We start from the raw sequence: 13,873 nt of genomic DNA on the forward strand, positions 1-13,873 counted from the left end.
TATTACAAAATACACATTGATTATATGATTGAATAAGCAACTCAGTGTTTGCCAGATAAAAATATTAAAGTAGAATGAAAGGTGAACTTAGGTAAATAGTCTGTGACAGACTGGCCACAGATTGTGCACTTGCTGATTTTGATTAAATATAACAAGATATATATAGATATACAAGATAAATTAATATTTCAAGATGCTGATCTTACCCTAAGTAAATTTACTAAGAACCCATGGAGCAACACAATTAATAAAAACAAGGCTTTCTTTTGTTATATTGTCTTGCAAAATTATTTTACTTTCTATGCAATTTATAGACAAAAAGTGAAACAAAACTAAACAAATTATCAATGTTAGTTTAAAATATGGTGTGGTTGTAGTTAAATCATTTAATTAAATTGTGTTTTATCATTTTGCCATTTAAATTGATGATAATAGTATGCATTCCAATTTCCATTTACAAATTAACTATTTTTTTTTTCTAATTTGAGAAAAAAATAAAACCCCAAAAAATGAGAAAAGCTTAAATATTAATACTTTAAAAAACAGCAAATTAAAAAAATAGGGGAGAAAGGGGTAAGGAGTTAATTAGGGTTGAGCATGGTTAACTGATTTAACTGTACAAGTGGAACTTTACCCATAACAATAAAAAATAAATAATGTTCTTTAGCAGGGAAGTAACATAATAATTATGCTACCAAAAATAGTGTGTGCTGTAAATTGCCTCCAACATTGTTCCCGTTCTTCTTGCTGGAGGCTGCTATTTTACTGAAGCCCAGAGCCCTGAACAGGGGTTAATTTACTAACGGCAAATAGGTGCAAAAGGCCCTTGTCCCCATCAACATGGGGATATCCTCCGAATGTTGAGGGCATGTGGCCTTTTACAGTTCAGGAGGGGGGCGCTCTCTCATCCCCCTCTTTTTCTGCGGCCTGCCAGGTTGCATGCTCAGATAAGGGTCTAGTATGGAATTTTGGGGGGGACCCCATGCCATTTTTTTAAGTTTTGGCACAGGGTTTCCCTTAAAATCCATACTAGATCTTAAGGGTCTGGTATGGATTTTGAGGGGGACCCCTGTGCCATATTTTTTTATTTGGCGCAGGGTTTCCCTTAATATCCATACCAGACCTCAGGGGGGCCTGGTATGAAATTTGGGGGGACCCCCATGAATTTTTTTTAAATTTTGGTTTGAGGTTCCCCTTAATATTCATACCAGACCCAACAAGCCTGGTAATGGACTGGGGGGAACCCATGCCATTTTTTCAATGACTTTTATCTGTATTACTGGGACCTGACAGTTCATTATAGCCCTGAGTAGTTTTAAATGACCTTTTTTTCCTTCAGAAATTTCATTTTGTGCAGGGACTGTTCTAAACACGGGAAATATGCACCACTTTACAGGCATACTATAGACACCCCCCAGGTATGAAATTTAAAGAAAATTGTCACTTTTGTTTCACTTTAAGCATTATTAAAATATCAATGCTCCCAAAAAAGGTACATTTAAAAAAAAAATTGCATTGATACATGTCCCCTGGGGCAGGACCCAGGTCCCCAAACATTTTTATGACAATAACTTGCATATTAACCTTTAAAATTAGCACTTTTGATTTTTCACGTTCCCATAGACTTTAACGGTTCAAACTATTTTTTTGCCTGTTCGCATGTTCTGCTGTGAACCGAACCGGGAGGGGTGGGTTTCAGCTCATCCCTAGTGGTGCAGTCGTATTCAATGTAAAAGGTGTGTGCACATACTTACAGTAGAAGGGCAACAAATGAAAGTTGAAACTGAACATTGTTGCATAAAGTCTGACACTCAAATGCTTGGAATGACTGGTAAATGTTGCCACTTTAGACATACTATAGACACCCCCCAGGCATGTCATTTAAAGGAATATTTCATTTTTATTGTTTCACTTTAAGCATTATTAAAATTACTGCTCCCGAAAAAACGTCAGTTTCTAAAACTTTTTTTGCATTGAGACATGTCCCCTGGGGCAGGACCCGGGTCTCCAAACATATTTTATGGAAATAACTTGTATGTAAGCCTTTAAAATAAGCACTTTTGATTTTCCATGTTTGTGTCCCATAGACTTTAACGGTGTTCGCACGTTCGAACACATTTTTTGCCTGTTCGCAAGTTCTGGTGCGAACCGAACTGGGGGGGTATTCGGCTCTTCCCTATTCAACAATTTTATGAAAAATTATTATATTTATAAACATTTTGCATTGCTCGTGATATAATATATTTTGAGCATATTAAAATACTGGCAACAAAATCATATCACTTTAACCACTTAAGGACCGCCTCCTGCAGATATACGTCGGCAGAATGGCACGGCTGGGCACAAGCACGTACCTGTACGTCCTCTTTAAGTGCCCAGCCGTGGGTCACGGGACCCAGGGACCTGATCGCCGCCGGAGTCCCGCGATCGGTCCCCGGAGCTGAAGAACGGGGAGAGCTGTGTGTAAACACAGCTTCCCCGTTCTTCACAGTGGCAGCTTCATTGATCCTGTGTTCCCTGATATAGGGAAACACGATCAATGACGTCACATGTCCAGCCCCGCCCCCTACAGTTAGAAAAACATATGAGGTCACACATAACCCCTACAGCATCCCCTAGTGGTTAACTCCCAAACTGCAATTGTAATTTTCACAGTAAACAATGCATTTTTATAGCATTTTTTGCTGTGAAAATGACAATGGTCCCAAAAATGTGTCAAAATTGTCCGATGTGTCCGCCATAATGTCGCAGTCATGAAAAAAAAACGTTGATCGCCGCCATTATTAGTAAAAAAAAATAATTAATAAAAATGCAATAAAACTATCTCTTATTTTGTAAACGCTATAAATTTCCGCAAACCAATTGATAAACGCTTATTGCGTTTGTTTTACCAAAAATAGGTAGAAGAATACGTATCGGCCTAAACTGAGGAAAACAAAAGTTTTTTTATATATTTTTGGGGGATATTTATTATAGCAAAAAGTAAAAAATATTGAATTTTTTTCAAAATTGTCGCTCTATTTTTATTTATAGTGCAAAAAATAAAAACCGCAGAGGTGATCAAATACCACCAAAAGACAGCTCTATTTGTGGGAAAAAAAGGACGCCAATTTTGTTTGGGAGCCACATCGCACGACTGCGCAATTGTCAGTTAAAGCGACGCAGTGCCGAATCTCAAAAACTGGCCAGGTCCTTTAGCTGCATAAAGGTCCGGGTCTTAAGTGGTTAAATAAGGATACATATAGCAATAAATTTAATTTACAATCTAAATGATAGTTTTCTTTAATCACAACATAATTTATTAAATCATAGTTTTAAATCTCAAAAGAATCATCTCATAATATTTTAACAAAACTTTTTTTTTTTAAAACATGGTTGCTGATCCCTGATACTGAACATACTGTATGAGGCAGTGGAATGAAAATCTCATTTAAAGCTAAACTGCAGGATTTCTGTGACTTTTTAAATAGTTTGCTTGAACCAAGCTGGTCCAAACCAAAGATTTGCTTCACTAACAGATGTGCCCTCTGGGAGCACTGAATAAACTGTGTGTAGCATAAGCTACATGCACTATAGAGCACTGTTCCAGCAGCAGCACTGCTCAGCCTTTTACAGGAAACATTCTATTTCATCAATGAATACAAGGCTTCCGCTGACTGACTGGTGTGGAAATGTTGACATCATCTGCTTGCCTCTCCACCTCACCCAATCAGAGGAAGCCCTGTATTGATTTATAATGCTTCCTGTGAGTAGCTGAGCAGAACTGATTTTGTTTGGGGAGCAGGGTAGGAGGTCCCTGTATCACTACTGGAATACAACATTGTATACTGTATGTACTGTAGCTTATGCTACATATAGTTTATACAGCACAATCAGCTGGAGCACCTGCATATGAAGCAAATTTTTGCTGGACCTGCTTGGTTCAAATAGGCCATTCAAAGCCACAAGAAACCTAGTGCCAGGATTTAAGCATGCCCTTTATATGCCGTACCTTACACCGTGCATATGATTCAATGCTGACACTATGAATGATGTATTCTGTTCTAAAGTTTAATTTTGTGCTTGATAATGTATTTTTCAGTTGACTAGTGCATGTTCTCCAATAGATTTAGCAATATAATTGGCTCCCCAAGGTGGATGGCATGGGTTCTAAGTGTCAGAACCATTGTGAAGAATATATATATTTTCATCACTTCAATGTTGGAAACATGCACCTTTAAGACAGACTAAACGGGTCATGCCAGTTTTTTAATTTAGGACATTTTGTTTTTTTACGATCTGCTGGGGTCTGTAAACAAAGCCTGAACAATGAGTGTGCACTTTCTTTCCCACCTGGAGCCTAGGAAAAAGTTGTTCTATTTTTTTCTAATAAGACTGGGGTAATGAACCTTGAAACAGAAAACATCAACTGACTTTCTAAGGCAAGAATACACCGTATTTATACAGAGTATGAAGAAGAAACCTTAGTTTATGTTTACTAAATTAAAAAAAAAACTTTCCATATACCTCTGTACACAGAGAGGAGCGTCAACATGCTCAGGCTAGTTTAAAACCTGAATTTCCATCTAGAATATCTCAAAAACTGAATATGAGGGAAAATATTATATATATATTTCAAACATAATTTTAAATATGTGGACACTGTACAACAAGTATTCAACTAGGAATATTAGCATGCTTTCTGATGTACAACCTCCATAGTCCCTAATTTGCTAAGATGGAGTTTTATTCATGTATTGATGAGATAATTCAAAAAAGGAAGAGCACCATCTCTGCATTATTATGTGACTATGACTTCAAATATCATATTCCATAAAACCGGTTCAGTCATGATTTTATGGCGTAATAATAATAATAATCTCATTATGTAGTGATGTATTAATCTGATTAGAATTATCCTACATGTAGAAATTGTTTAAGTATACAAATTATTTTATTTAGATATATACTATACCCATAAACTGTATATATTCATATAGTTCTTTCATCTAGATGTATAAATAATCATAATATATAATTAAAACACTTCTTCATAATCAATATGATCATTAGGGATGAGCCTAACACCCCCTGGTTCGGTTCGCAGCAGAACATGCGAACAGGCAAAAAATTGGTTCAAACACCATTAAAGTCTATGGGACACGAACATGAAAAATCAAAAGTGCTAATTTTAAAGGTTAATATGCAAGTTATTGTCATCTAAAATGTTTGGGGACCTGGGTCGTGCCCCAGGGGACATGTATCAATGCAAAAATGTTTTAAAACAGATGTTTTTTTTGGGAGCAGTGATTTTAATAATGCTTAAAGTGAAACAATAAAAGTGAAATATTCCTTTTAAATTTCATACCTGGGGGTGTATATAGTATGCCTGTAAAGTAGCGCATGTTTCCCTTGTTTATAACAGTCTCTGCACAAAATGACATTTTTAAAGGAAAAAAGTAATCTAAAACTACACGCAGCTATAATGAATTGTCGGGTCCTGGCAATACAGATAAAAGTAATTGAAAAAACGGCATGGGGTCCTCCTTAGTCCATTACCAGGCCCTTTGGGTCTGGTATGAATATTAAGGGGAACACCAAACCCAAATTAAAAAAAAATGTGTGGGGGTCCCACCAAATTTCATATCAGGCCCTTCAGGTCTGGTATGGATTTTAAGGGGAACCCTGTGGCAAAATAAAAAAAATGGCGTGGGGTTCCCCCCATCAAATCCAGACCAGACCCTTATCCAAGCATGTAACCTGGCAGGCCACAGGAAAAGAGGGGGACGGGAGAGCGTCCCCCCTCCTGAACCCTATTAGGCCATATGCCCTCAACATGGGGAGAATGCCCCCATGTTGATGGAGACAAGGGCCTCATCCCCACAACCCTTGCCCGGTGGTTGTGGGGGTCTGAGGGTCGGGGCTTATTGGAATCTGGAAGCTCCCTTTAACAAAGGGGACCTCCAGATCCCGGCCCCCCTATGTGAATTGGTAATGTACCCCTACCATTTCACAAAAAAAGTGTCAACATGTTAAAAACCACAGGAGACAGCTTGGGACAAGTCCTTTATTAACCACTTAAGGACCTACGCACGACTATTATCTCGGTAACGGCAGCAGCTGCTGCCACAACCGAGATATCCATCTCTTCAGGCGTCGGTCCTTTAAACAATAATGCTGGTCTGTGCGACGGATTTGCCGCAAGATCACTGTTAGCAGCCCCCCTCCCGCCGCTCTGCCGCGCCCTCCGCCGCTTACCGGAGCCGTCGGCAGCGGCAGAGGCAATCGGGTCCTGTCCATGGCTTTTCATGGATACGAGTGAGTGCAAGATGTCCCTCACCCGTCTCCACAACATAACAGGATGAAAGCGGCGTCAAAACGTCACTTCCACCCATACAACTTAAAGAGACAATTTGTTTATGACATTTTTTATTTTTATTTTATTGCATTTTAGCCAAAATATGAGATCTGAGGTCTTTTCGACCCCAGATCTCATATTTAAGAGGACCTGACATGCTTTTTCCCTTTTATAAGGGATGTTTACATTCCTTGTAATAGGAATAAAGGTGATCCAATTTAAAAAAAAATGTATAAAAATAAATAAAATCAAGTAAAATAAATAAGATTTTTTTTTAAAGCACCCCGTTTCGTCGAGCTTGCACGCAGAAGTGAACGCATACATAAGTCCCGCCCACATATGAAAACGGTGTTAAAACCACAACCACATGTGAGGTATCGCCACGATCATTAGAGCGGGAGCAATAATTCTAGCCCTAGACCTTCTCTGTAACTCAAAACATGCAACCTGTAGAATTTGTTAAATGTCACATATGCAGATTTTTAAGGGTAAAAGTTTGACGCCATTCCACAAGTGGGCGCAATTTTGAAGCGTGACATGTTTGGTATCAATTTACTCGGCGTAACATTATCTTTCACAATATAAAAAAATGGGCTAACTTTACTGTTATCTTATTTTTTATTCAAAAAAGTGTTTTTTTTTCCAAAAAAAGCGCACTTGTAAGACCACCACTGCGCAAATACGGTGTGACAAAAAGTATTGCAATGATGGCCATTTTATTCTCTAGGGTGTTAGAAAAAAATGTATAATGTTTGGGGGTTCTAAGTAGTTTTCTAGCAAAAAAAATATTTTTTTTAATGCGTAAACACTGATTCTTAAAAACAGGCAAGGTCCTTAAGTGGTTAAAAATATATATTTTTTAAAAGATTCCAGTAATGTAATGCATTCTTGATCTCCAGTGATGTAATCCAGTCTCGATCTCCAGCGATGTAATCCATTCTCAATCTCCAGTGAGGATACGATGCACACGATGCCTGCCTCCAAATGACGCGCTCCAGCCTGAAAGCTCTTATATAGCTGAGTCACCTTTCATGTGCACGGGTGACCCCACCCCCTCTGACGCAAGGGAAAATGCTGGGGTTACCCAGTGACGTGTATGGGTGACCCCGCCCCCTCTAATGCAACTGGAAACCTGCAGGGGCTTCCAGATTCTTTTTAATTAATTTATTTATTTTTTATTTTGGTTCGGGTTTTCCTTAATATTCATACCAGACCCAAAGGGCCTGGTAAAGGACTAAAGGGGGAACCCATGCCGTTTTTTTCAATGAGTTTTATCTATATTGCCGGGACCCGATAATTCATTATAGCCGCGAGTAGTTTTAAAGGACTTTTTTCTTTTAGAAATGTAATTTTGTGTAGAGACTGTTATAAACATGGCAAACATGCGCTACTTTACAGGAATAATATAGACACCCCCCAGGTATGAATTTTAAAAGAATATTTCACTTTTATTGTTTCACTTTAAGTATTATTAAAACCACTGCTCCAGAAAAAATTTCTGTTTTTAAAACTTTTTTTGCATTGATACATGTCCCCTGGGGCAGGACCCAGGTCCCCAAATACTTTTCATGACAATAACTTGCATATTAACCTTTAAAATTAGCACTTTTGATTTCTCCCATAGACTTTTAAAGGGTGTTCCGCAGCTTTCAAACTTGCCACGAACACCCCAAATTGTTCGCTATTTGGTGAACGGGCGAACAGCCAATGTTCGTGCCAAACTCATGTTAGACCCGAACATAAAGCTCATTCCTAATGATCATATTTTAAATAGTGCTGTATCAGAAATGTATGTTGACGTTACCAGATCCCCTAAATATTATATATAAATATATTAGAAATATTACATGACCATGCATGTATCATCATGAGAAAGTGAAAATTCCTATATCAGATTATTTAGAAGATTAATTTAGAACAAACATCTCTTGTCCTAGAATGAGACCTGGTGACGAATAGAGGTTATGCTTGAACAAACAGAAAATTTATATTTAGCCCCATGAACCAATGAAACAAAGTTATACCTTCTGGGCTAGGCTTATTAAAAATGTTATGAGCTTATTGTTTAGAACTGTATATAGGACAAGTGTAGGAAGCCATTAGGAGACTTCATCCATGCAAATCCAGGAACTCTTCATCCATCAGACTTGACTTCATCCAGAACACACCCATCCATCCAGAGAGACATTGATCATCATGCCTCATCATTTAAAACCTAGCAAAACACAATTTTGGAAAGAGAGCCATTTGAGGACATTCTGATAACGAGCATTGTAGGCCAGCAGCTATTTTTTAACCACTTCAGACTCCACCAAAACAAGAGACTTGCTCACGGTTTATTTGCTTAAGTCGTCTCTGCAACAGTTTTGCATCATTTGTGGTTTTCTTTTGCACATTCATTTTGTTTTATTTTATCAAAATTACAAACCAAATGGTCTGTATAGGTCCAATAAGGGCCAGACAAAGACATATCCATATATAAAACATTTTAGAAAACCTCCGCAAAAACCCTCCCTCCTCCCCCCTCCTTCCTACCCCCCTCCCTCCTCCCCTCATGACTCCTGATCTTCTCATTTGGCAGTTTTACCATATTTCCTATTTATCCTCTTATCCCGTTACTATCAGATTTTCCGCGTAACTCCATGTTTTCTTGAAATCTTTCCAATTTTTCCATTTGTCTTTAAATCCTGTTTTTTCCTCTTCTACACTATACTTCAGCTCCTCCATCCTGTATGTTTCCTCCACCGAATCTATCCATTCCCATATTAGTAGGCTTTCCACCTCTTGCCATTTTTTTGGGATCAGCCTTTTGGCTGCATTTAATAAATGAGGGCTCTTTATAATATTTTACTACCTCTTCTCCTCCATGGAATAGGACTACCCATGGGTCTTTTTTTATCTCCCTCTTGGTGATATCTTTTATCAGGCCCAGGATTCTCTCCCAGTATTTTTTGATCTTAGGGCACTCCCACCACAGATGGGCAATTGTTCCCCTTATTGTACACCCTTGCCAACAATCTGGCGACTGTCCCTCTCTAAATGTTCTTATTTTATCAGGTGTTGCATACCATCCTGTAATACACTTGTAGTTAATCTCTGCGGTCCTAATATCTATGACAGAGGAGTGGGTCAAGTTTATAATTCTTTCAATTGTGTTTTTTCCCATTTTTGGATGAATGGGGGCATCTCCAGCTCGTCCACCTTCAGCAGCAGTTTGTAGAGTTTTGAAATGGCACCTTTTGAGCTATCTGCTGAACAAAACTGTTCCAACGTTGTAAGCTCCTCCCCTGTCCTTAAAGGCTGGGGTAGGTTCTGTACGAAGTGGCTGGCCACTTTGTTATCACTCATCCATTATCATTAATTCTTCCTTGTATTTTAACTCCTGAAGTGACATAAGTCTCCCTTTTTTTATTATATCCCTTAATTGTACTTCATCCTTTTTAATCCAGTTCCCTCCCACTGTTATTTTTCCAGGTGCAAAATATTCATTTTCTTTTAAATCTATAAGTGGTGAATTATAATCCCTATCCATTTGTTTGTGCAGCCTATCCCATATTCTTAATGAGTTCAGTGTTAAAACGTGAGTGTTAACATTTAGTGCTCTATACTGCAGAGGATTCCATATTATACTTCCCAATTGTGTCTTAGACAGTGCGTTTTCGATTTTTACCCATCTTTTTTCCTGTTTATCTTTGGCCCACTCCACTACCCGAGACAGTTCCGCTGGGTTATAATATTTTCTAATGTCGGGGACAGCCAGCCCTCCTTGTTTCTTATCCTGTTTTAACACCATGAGGGAGATTCTGTGTTTTCTGTTCTTCCATACATAATTCATTAACATGGTATTTAGCACTCTGAAGTACGGTTGTGGTAGTGCTACTGGTATCATTTGAAATTTATACAATATTTTCGGTAAGAAAATCATCTTCAGAATGTTAATCCATCCTATTCATGATATAGGTCTGTTTATTATTTTTTTTATTTCCCTTTTGATCTAGTCTAGTAGAGGGATGTAATTTATTCTATATATATCTTTTATTGAATTAGCCAATTTTATGCCCAGGTATTTAAGTTCTCTCTGCCAGGGGAAATTGAACTCATCCTTCAAGAGCCGTTATTCTACTTTACTGATGTTGACATTTAAGATCTCGATCTTAGTTACATTGATTTTAAAGTTTGATATCTCACCATACTGTTTCAGAATTTTGAGTAAGTTTGGTATTGTGGTCCTGGGATTGATGATATAAAACAATATATCATCCGCAAAGGCTGAGAGTTTGTGTTTTTTCTTCTTCCACCTTAATACCCTTAATGTCTGGGTTATTTTGGACCATAGCAAGAAGAGGCTCTAGGGACAGCACAAACAGGAGAGGAGAAAGGGGACACCCCTGTCTCGTCCTGTTCTTCATCTCAAAAGAAGAAGATAACGTGCCATTAATTGTAATCCTTGCGGAAGGGTGATGGTATAATGTTTTTATCCACCGGATCATCCTGGACCCAATTCCCATCGTTTCCAGTGTTTGTATCATGAGTGCCCAGTCTACCCTGTCAAATGCTTTTTCCGCATCTACTGACAGGAATAGACCTGGGGACCCATTCTCTTTTATCTTCTGGAGGAGGAGTAGGGCTCTCACCCCATTATCCTTCCCCTCCCTTCCAGGGATGAATCCTACCTGATCCGGATGGACCAATGTAGTCATTACCCCTTTCATTCGCTCAGCTAAGACTTTCGCAAATAACTTTATGTCTGCGTTAAGCAATGATATAGGCCTGTATCCTGAGCAGAGTGTACCGTCTTTCCCCTCCTTCGAAATTACTGTTATAGTAGCTGCTAGGGCTTCCCTGCTCATTTCATATTTGAATCCCAGCCCATTCATGTATTGACAGTCTAGGGCTCAGGATATTACTAAAAAAAATTAAATAGAATGCTGTAAACCCATCGGGGCCTAGGCTTTTCCCTGCTGCTGAATTCTTCAGTGCTCTACTTATTTCTTCTTTCGTTATTGACTTATCTATATTTGATCTTTCAATCTTCTCAATCTTTGCTAGGAATTCACTTATTTTAGCCTTTCTCTCCTGTCCGCCATCACTTCTGCTCTACTACAGACAGCCCCTCATAATAGTTTTTAAAAGTTTCTGCTATATCCTTTGTTGCATATACCATATCCCCGTTCTTTTTTTTTTTCTCAATGTAATTCCTAGTTTTCTTCTTTTGGACCATTTTTGCTAAATGTTTACTAGATTTGTTTCCCCAAATGTATCTTTCTTTTGCAATACTGTTTAATGTTTTTTTAGTCTCTTGCTCCATCAGTTATTTAAGCTCATCTCTTTTTAGGACTAGTTTATGGTATAGTTCTTGTTGTTGTCCCTGTTTTTTATGCTCTTGTTCAGCTTTACATATTTCCCCGGTTAGTGTATTAAGCTTCCTACATCTCTCTTTTTTCTTTCTTGCTCCCTCCGAAATCAAGATTCCTCTAATATATGCTTTATGTGCTTCCCATAAGGTGGCCCCCGATATCCCTTCAGTGTCATTTGTCAGGAAGTATTGTTCTAGTTCCTTTTTCACTATTTATAATCATTCCTCATCACAGAGAAATTCTTCATTAAGCCGCCAAATCAAGGGTTGATTTTGCTGTCCGGAGGTCTTTATTTTCATAGTTATAGGGGCGTGGTATTAAAGTGTCGTGATTTCAATACTTGTTTCTACTACCCTCTCCAGTAGGGATGAGCTTCGAGTTCGAGTCAAACTCATGTTAGACTCGAACATTGCCTGTTCGACCTGTTCGGCGAACAACGAACAATTAGGGGTGTTCGCGGCAAATTCGAAAAGCCACGGAACACCCTGTTAAAGTCTATGGGAGAAATCTAAAGTGCTAATTTTAAAGACTAATATGCAATTTATTGTCCTAAAAAGTGTTTGGGGACCTGGGTCCTGTCCCAGGGGACATGTATCAATGCAAAAAAAAGTTTTAAAAACGGACGTTTTTTCGGGAGCAGTGAATTTAATAATGCTAAAAGTGAAACAATAAAAGTGAAGTATTCCTTTAAATTTCGTACCTAGGGGGGGTGTAAAGTTAGCATGTGAAATAGCGCATGTTTCCCGTACATAAAACTGTCCCTGCACAAAGTGTCATTTCTGAAAGGAAAAAAAGTATTTTAAAACCGGACTTGCAGCTATAATGAATTGTCGGCTCTGACAATTCAGAGCGAATTCATTCATAAAAAATAATAATAAATAGCGTGGGGGTCCCCCCCAAATTCCATTACCAGCCTCTTCAGGTCTGGAATGGATATTAAGGGGAACCCCACCGTCAATTAAAAAAAAATGATGTGGGGTTCCCCCCAAATATCCATTCCAGACCCTTCAGGTCTGGTGTGGATTTTAAGGGGAACTCCACCCCAAATGTAAAAAAAATATGGCGTGGAGTTCCCCCACAAATTCACACCAGACCCTTTATCTGAGCACGTCCGGCCGCAGAAAAGAGGGGGGGACAGAGTGCGCCCCCCCTCTCCTGAACCGTACCAGGCCACATGCCCTCAACATGGGGAGCATGTCCCCATGTTGATGGGGACAAGGGCCTCATCCCCACAACCCTTGCCCGGTGGTTGTGGGGGTCTGCGGGCGGGGGGCTTATCAGAATCTGGAAGACCCCTTTAACAATGTGAATTGGTAATGGGGCATTGTACCCCTACCATTTCACGAAGGAAGTGTAAATAGTTTGAAAAAACACACACACACCGTAGAAAAAAGCCAGGATCTGGGGGTCCCCTTTGTTAAAGGGGTCTTCCAGATTCTGATAAGCCCCCCGCCCGCAGACCCCCACAACCACCGGGCAAGGGTTGTGGGGATGAGGCCTGGTACGGTTCAGGAGAGGGGGGCCGCACTCTGTCCCCCCTCTTTTCTGCAGCCGGCCAGGTTAACATGCTCGGATAAGGGGTCTGGTGTGAATTTTTGGGGGAACTCCACGCCATTTTTTTTATTTTGGGTGGAGTTCCCCTTAAAATCCACACCAGAACTGAAGGGTCTGGAATGGATATTTGGGGGGAACCCCACGTCATTTTTTTTTTAATTGACAGCGGGGTTCCCCTTAATATCCATTCCAGACCTGAAGGGCCTGGTAATGTAATTTGGGGGGACCCCCACGCTATTTTTTTTTTTTTATGATTGAATTCCCTCTGAATTGCCAGAGCCGACAATTCATTATAGCCGCAAGTCCGATTTTAAAAGACTTTTTTTCCTTTCAGAAATCACACTTTGTGCAGGGACAGTTCTATGTATGGGAAACGTGCGCTATTTCACATGCTAACTTTACACCCCCCTAGGTATGAAATTTAAAGGAATATTTCACTTTTATTGTTTCACTTTTAGCATTATTAAATTCACTGCTCCCGAAAAAACGTCCGTTTTTAAAACTTTTTTTGCATTGATACATGTCCCCTGGGACAGGACCCGGGTCCCCAAACTTTTTTTAGGACAATAACTTGCATATTAGCCTTTGAAATTAGCACTTTATATTTCAAATGTTCGAGTCCCAT

This window comes from Rana temporaria, chromosome 1, assembly GCF_905171775.1.
Source record: "Rana temporaria chromosome 1, aRanTem1.1, whole genome shotgun sequence".
In the NCBI taxonomy this organism is placed as follows: Eukaryota; Metazoa; Chordata; class Amphibia; order Anura; family Ranidae; genus Rana; species Rana temporaria.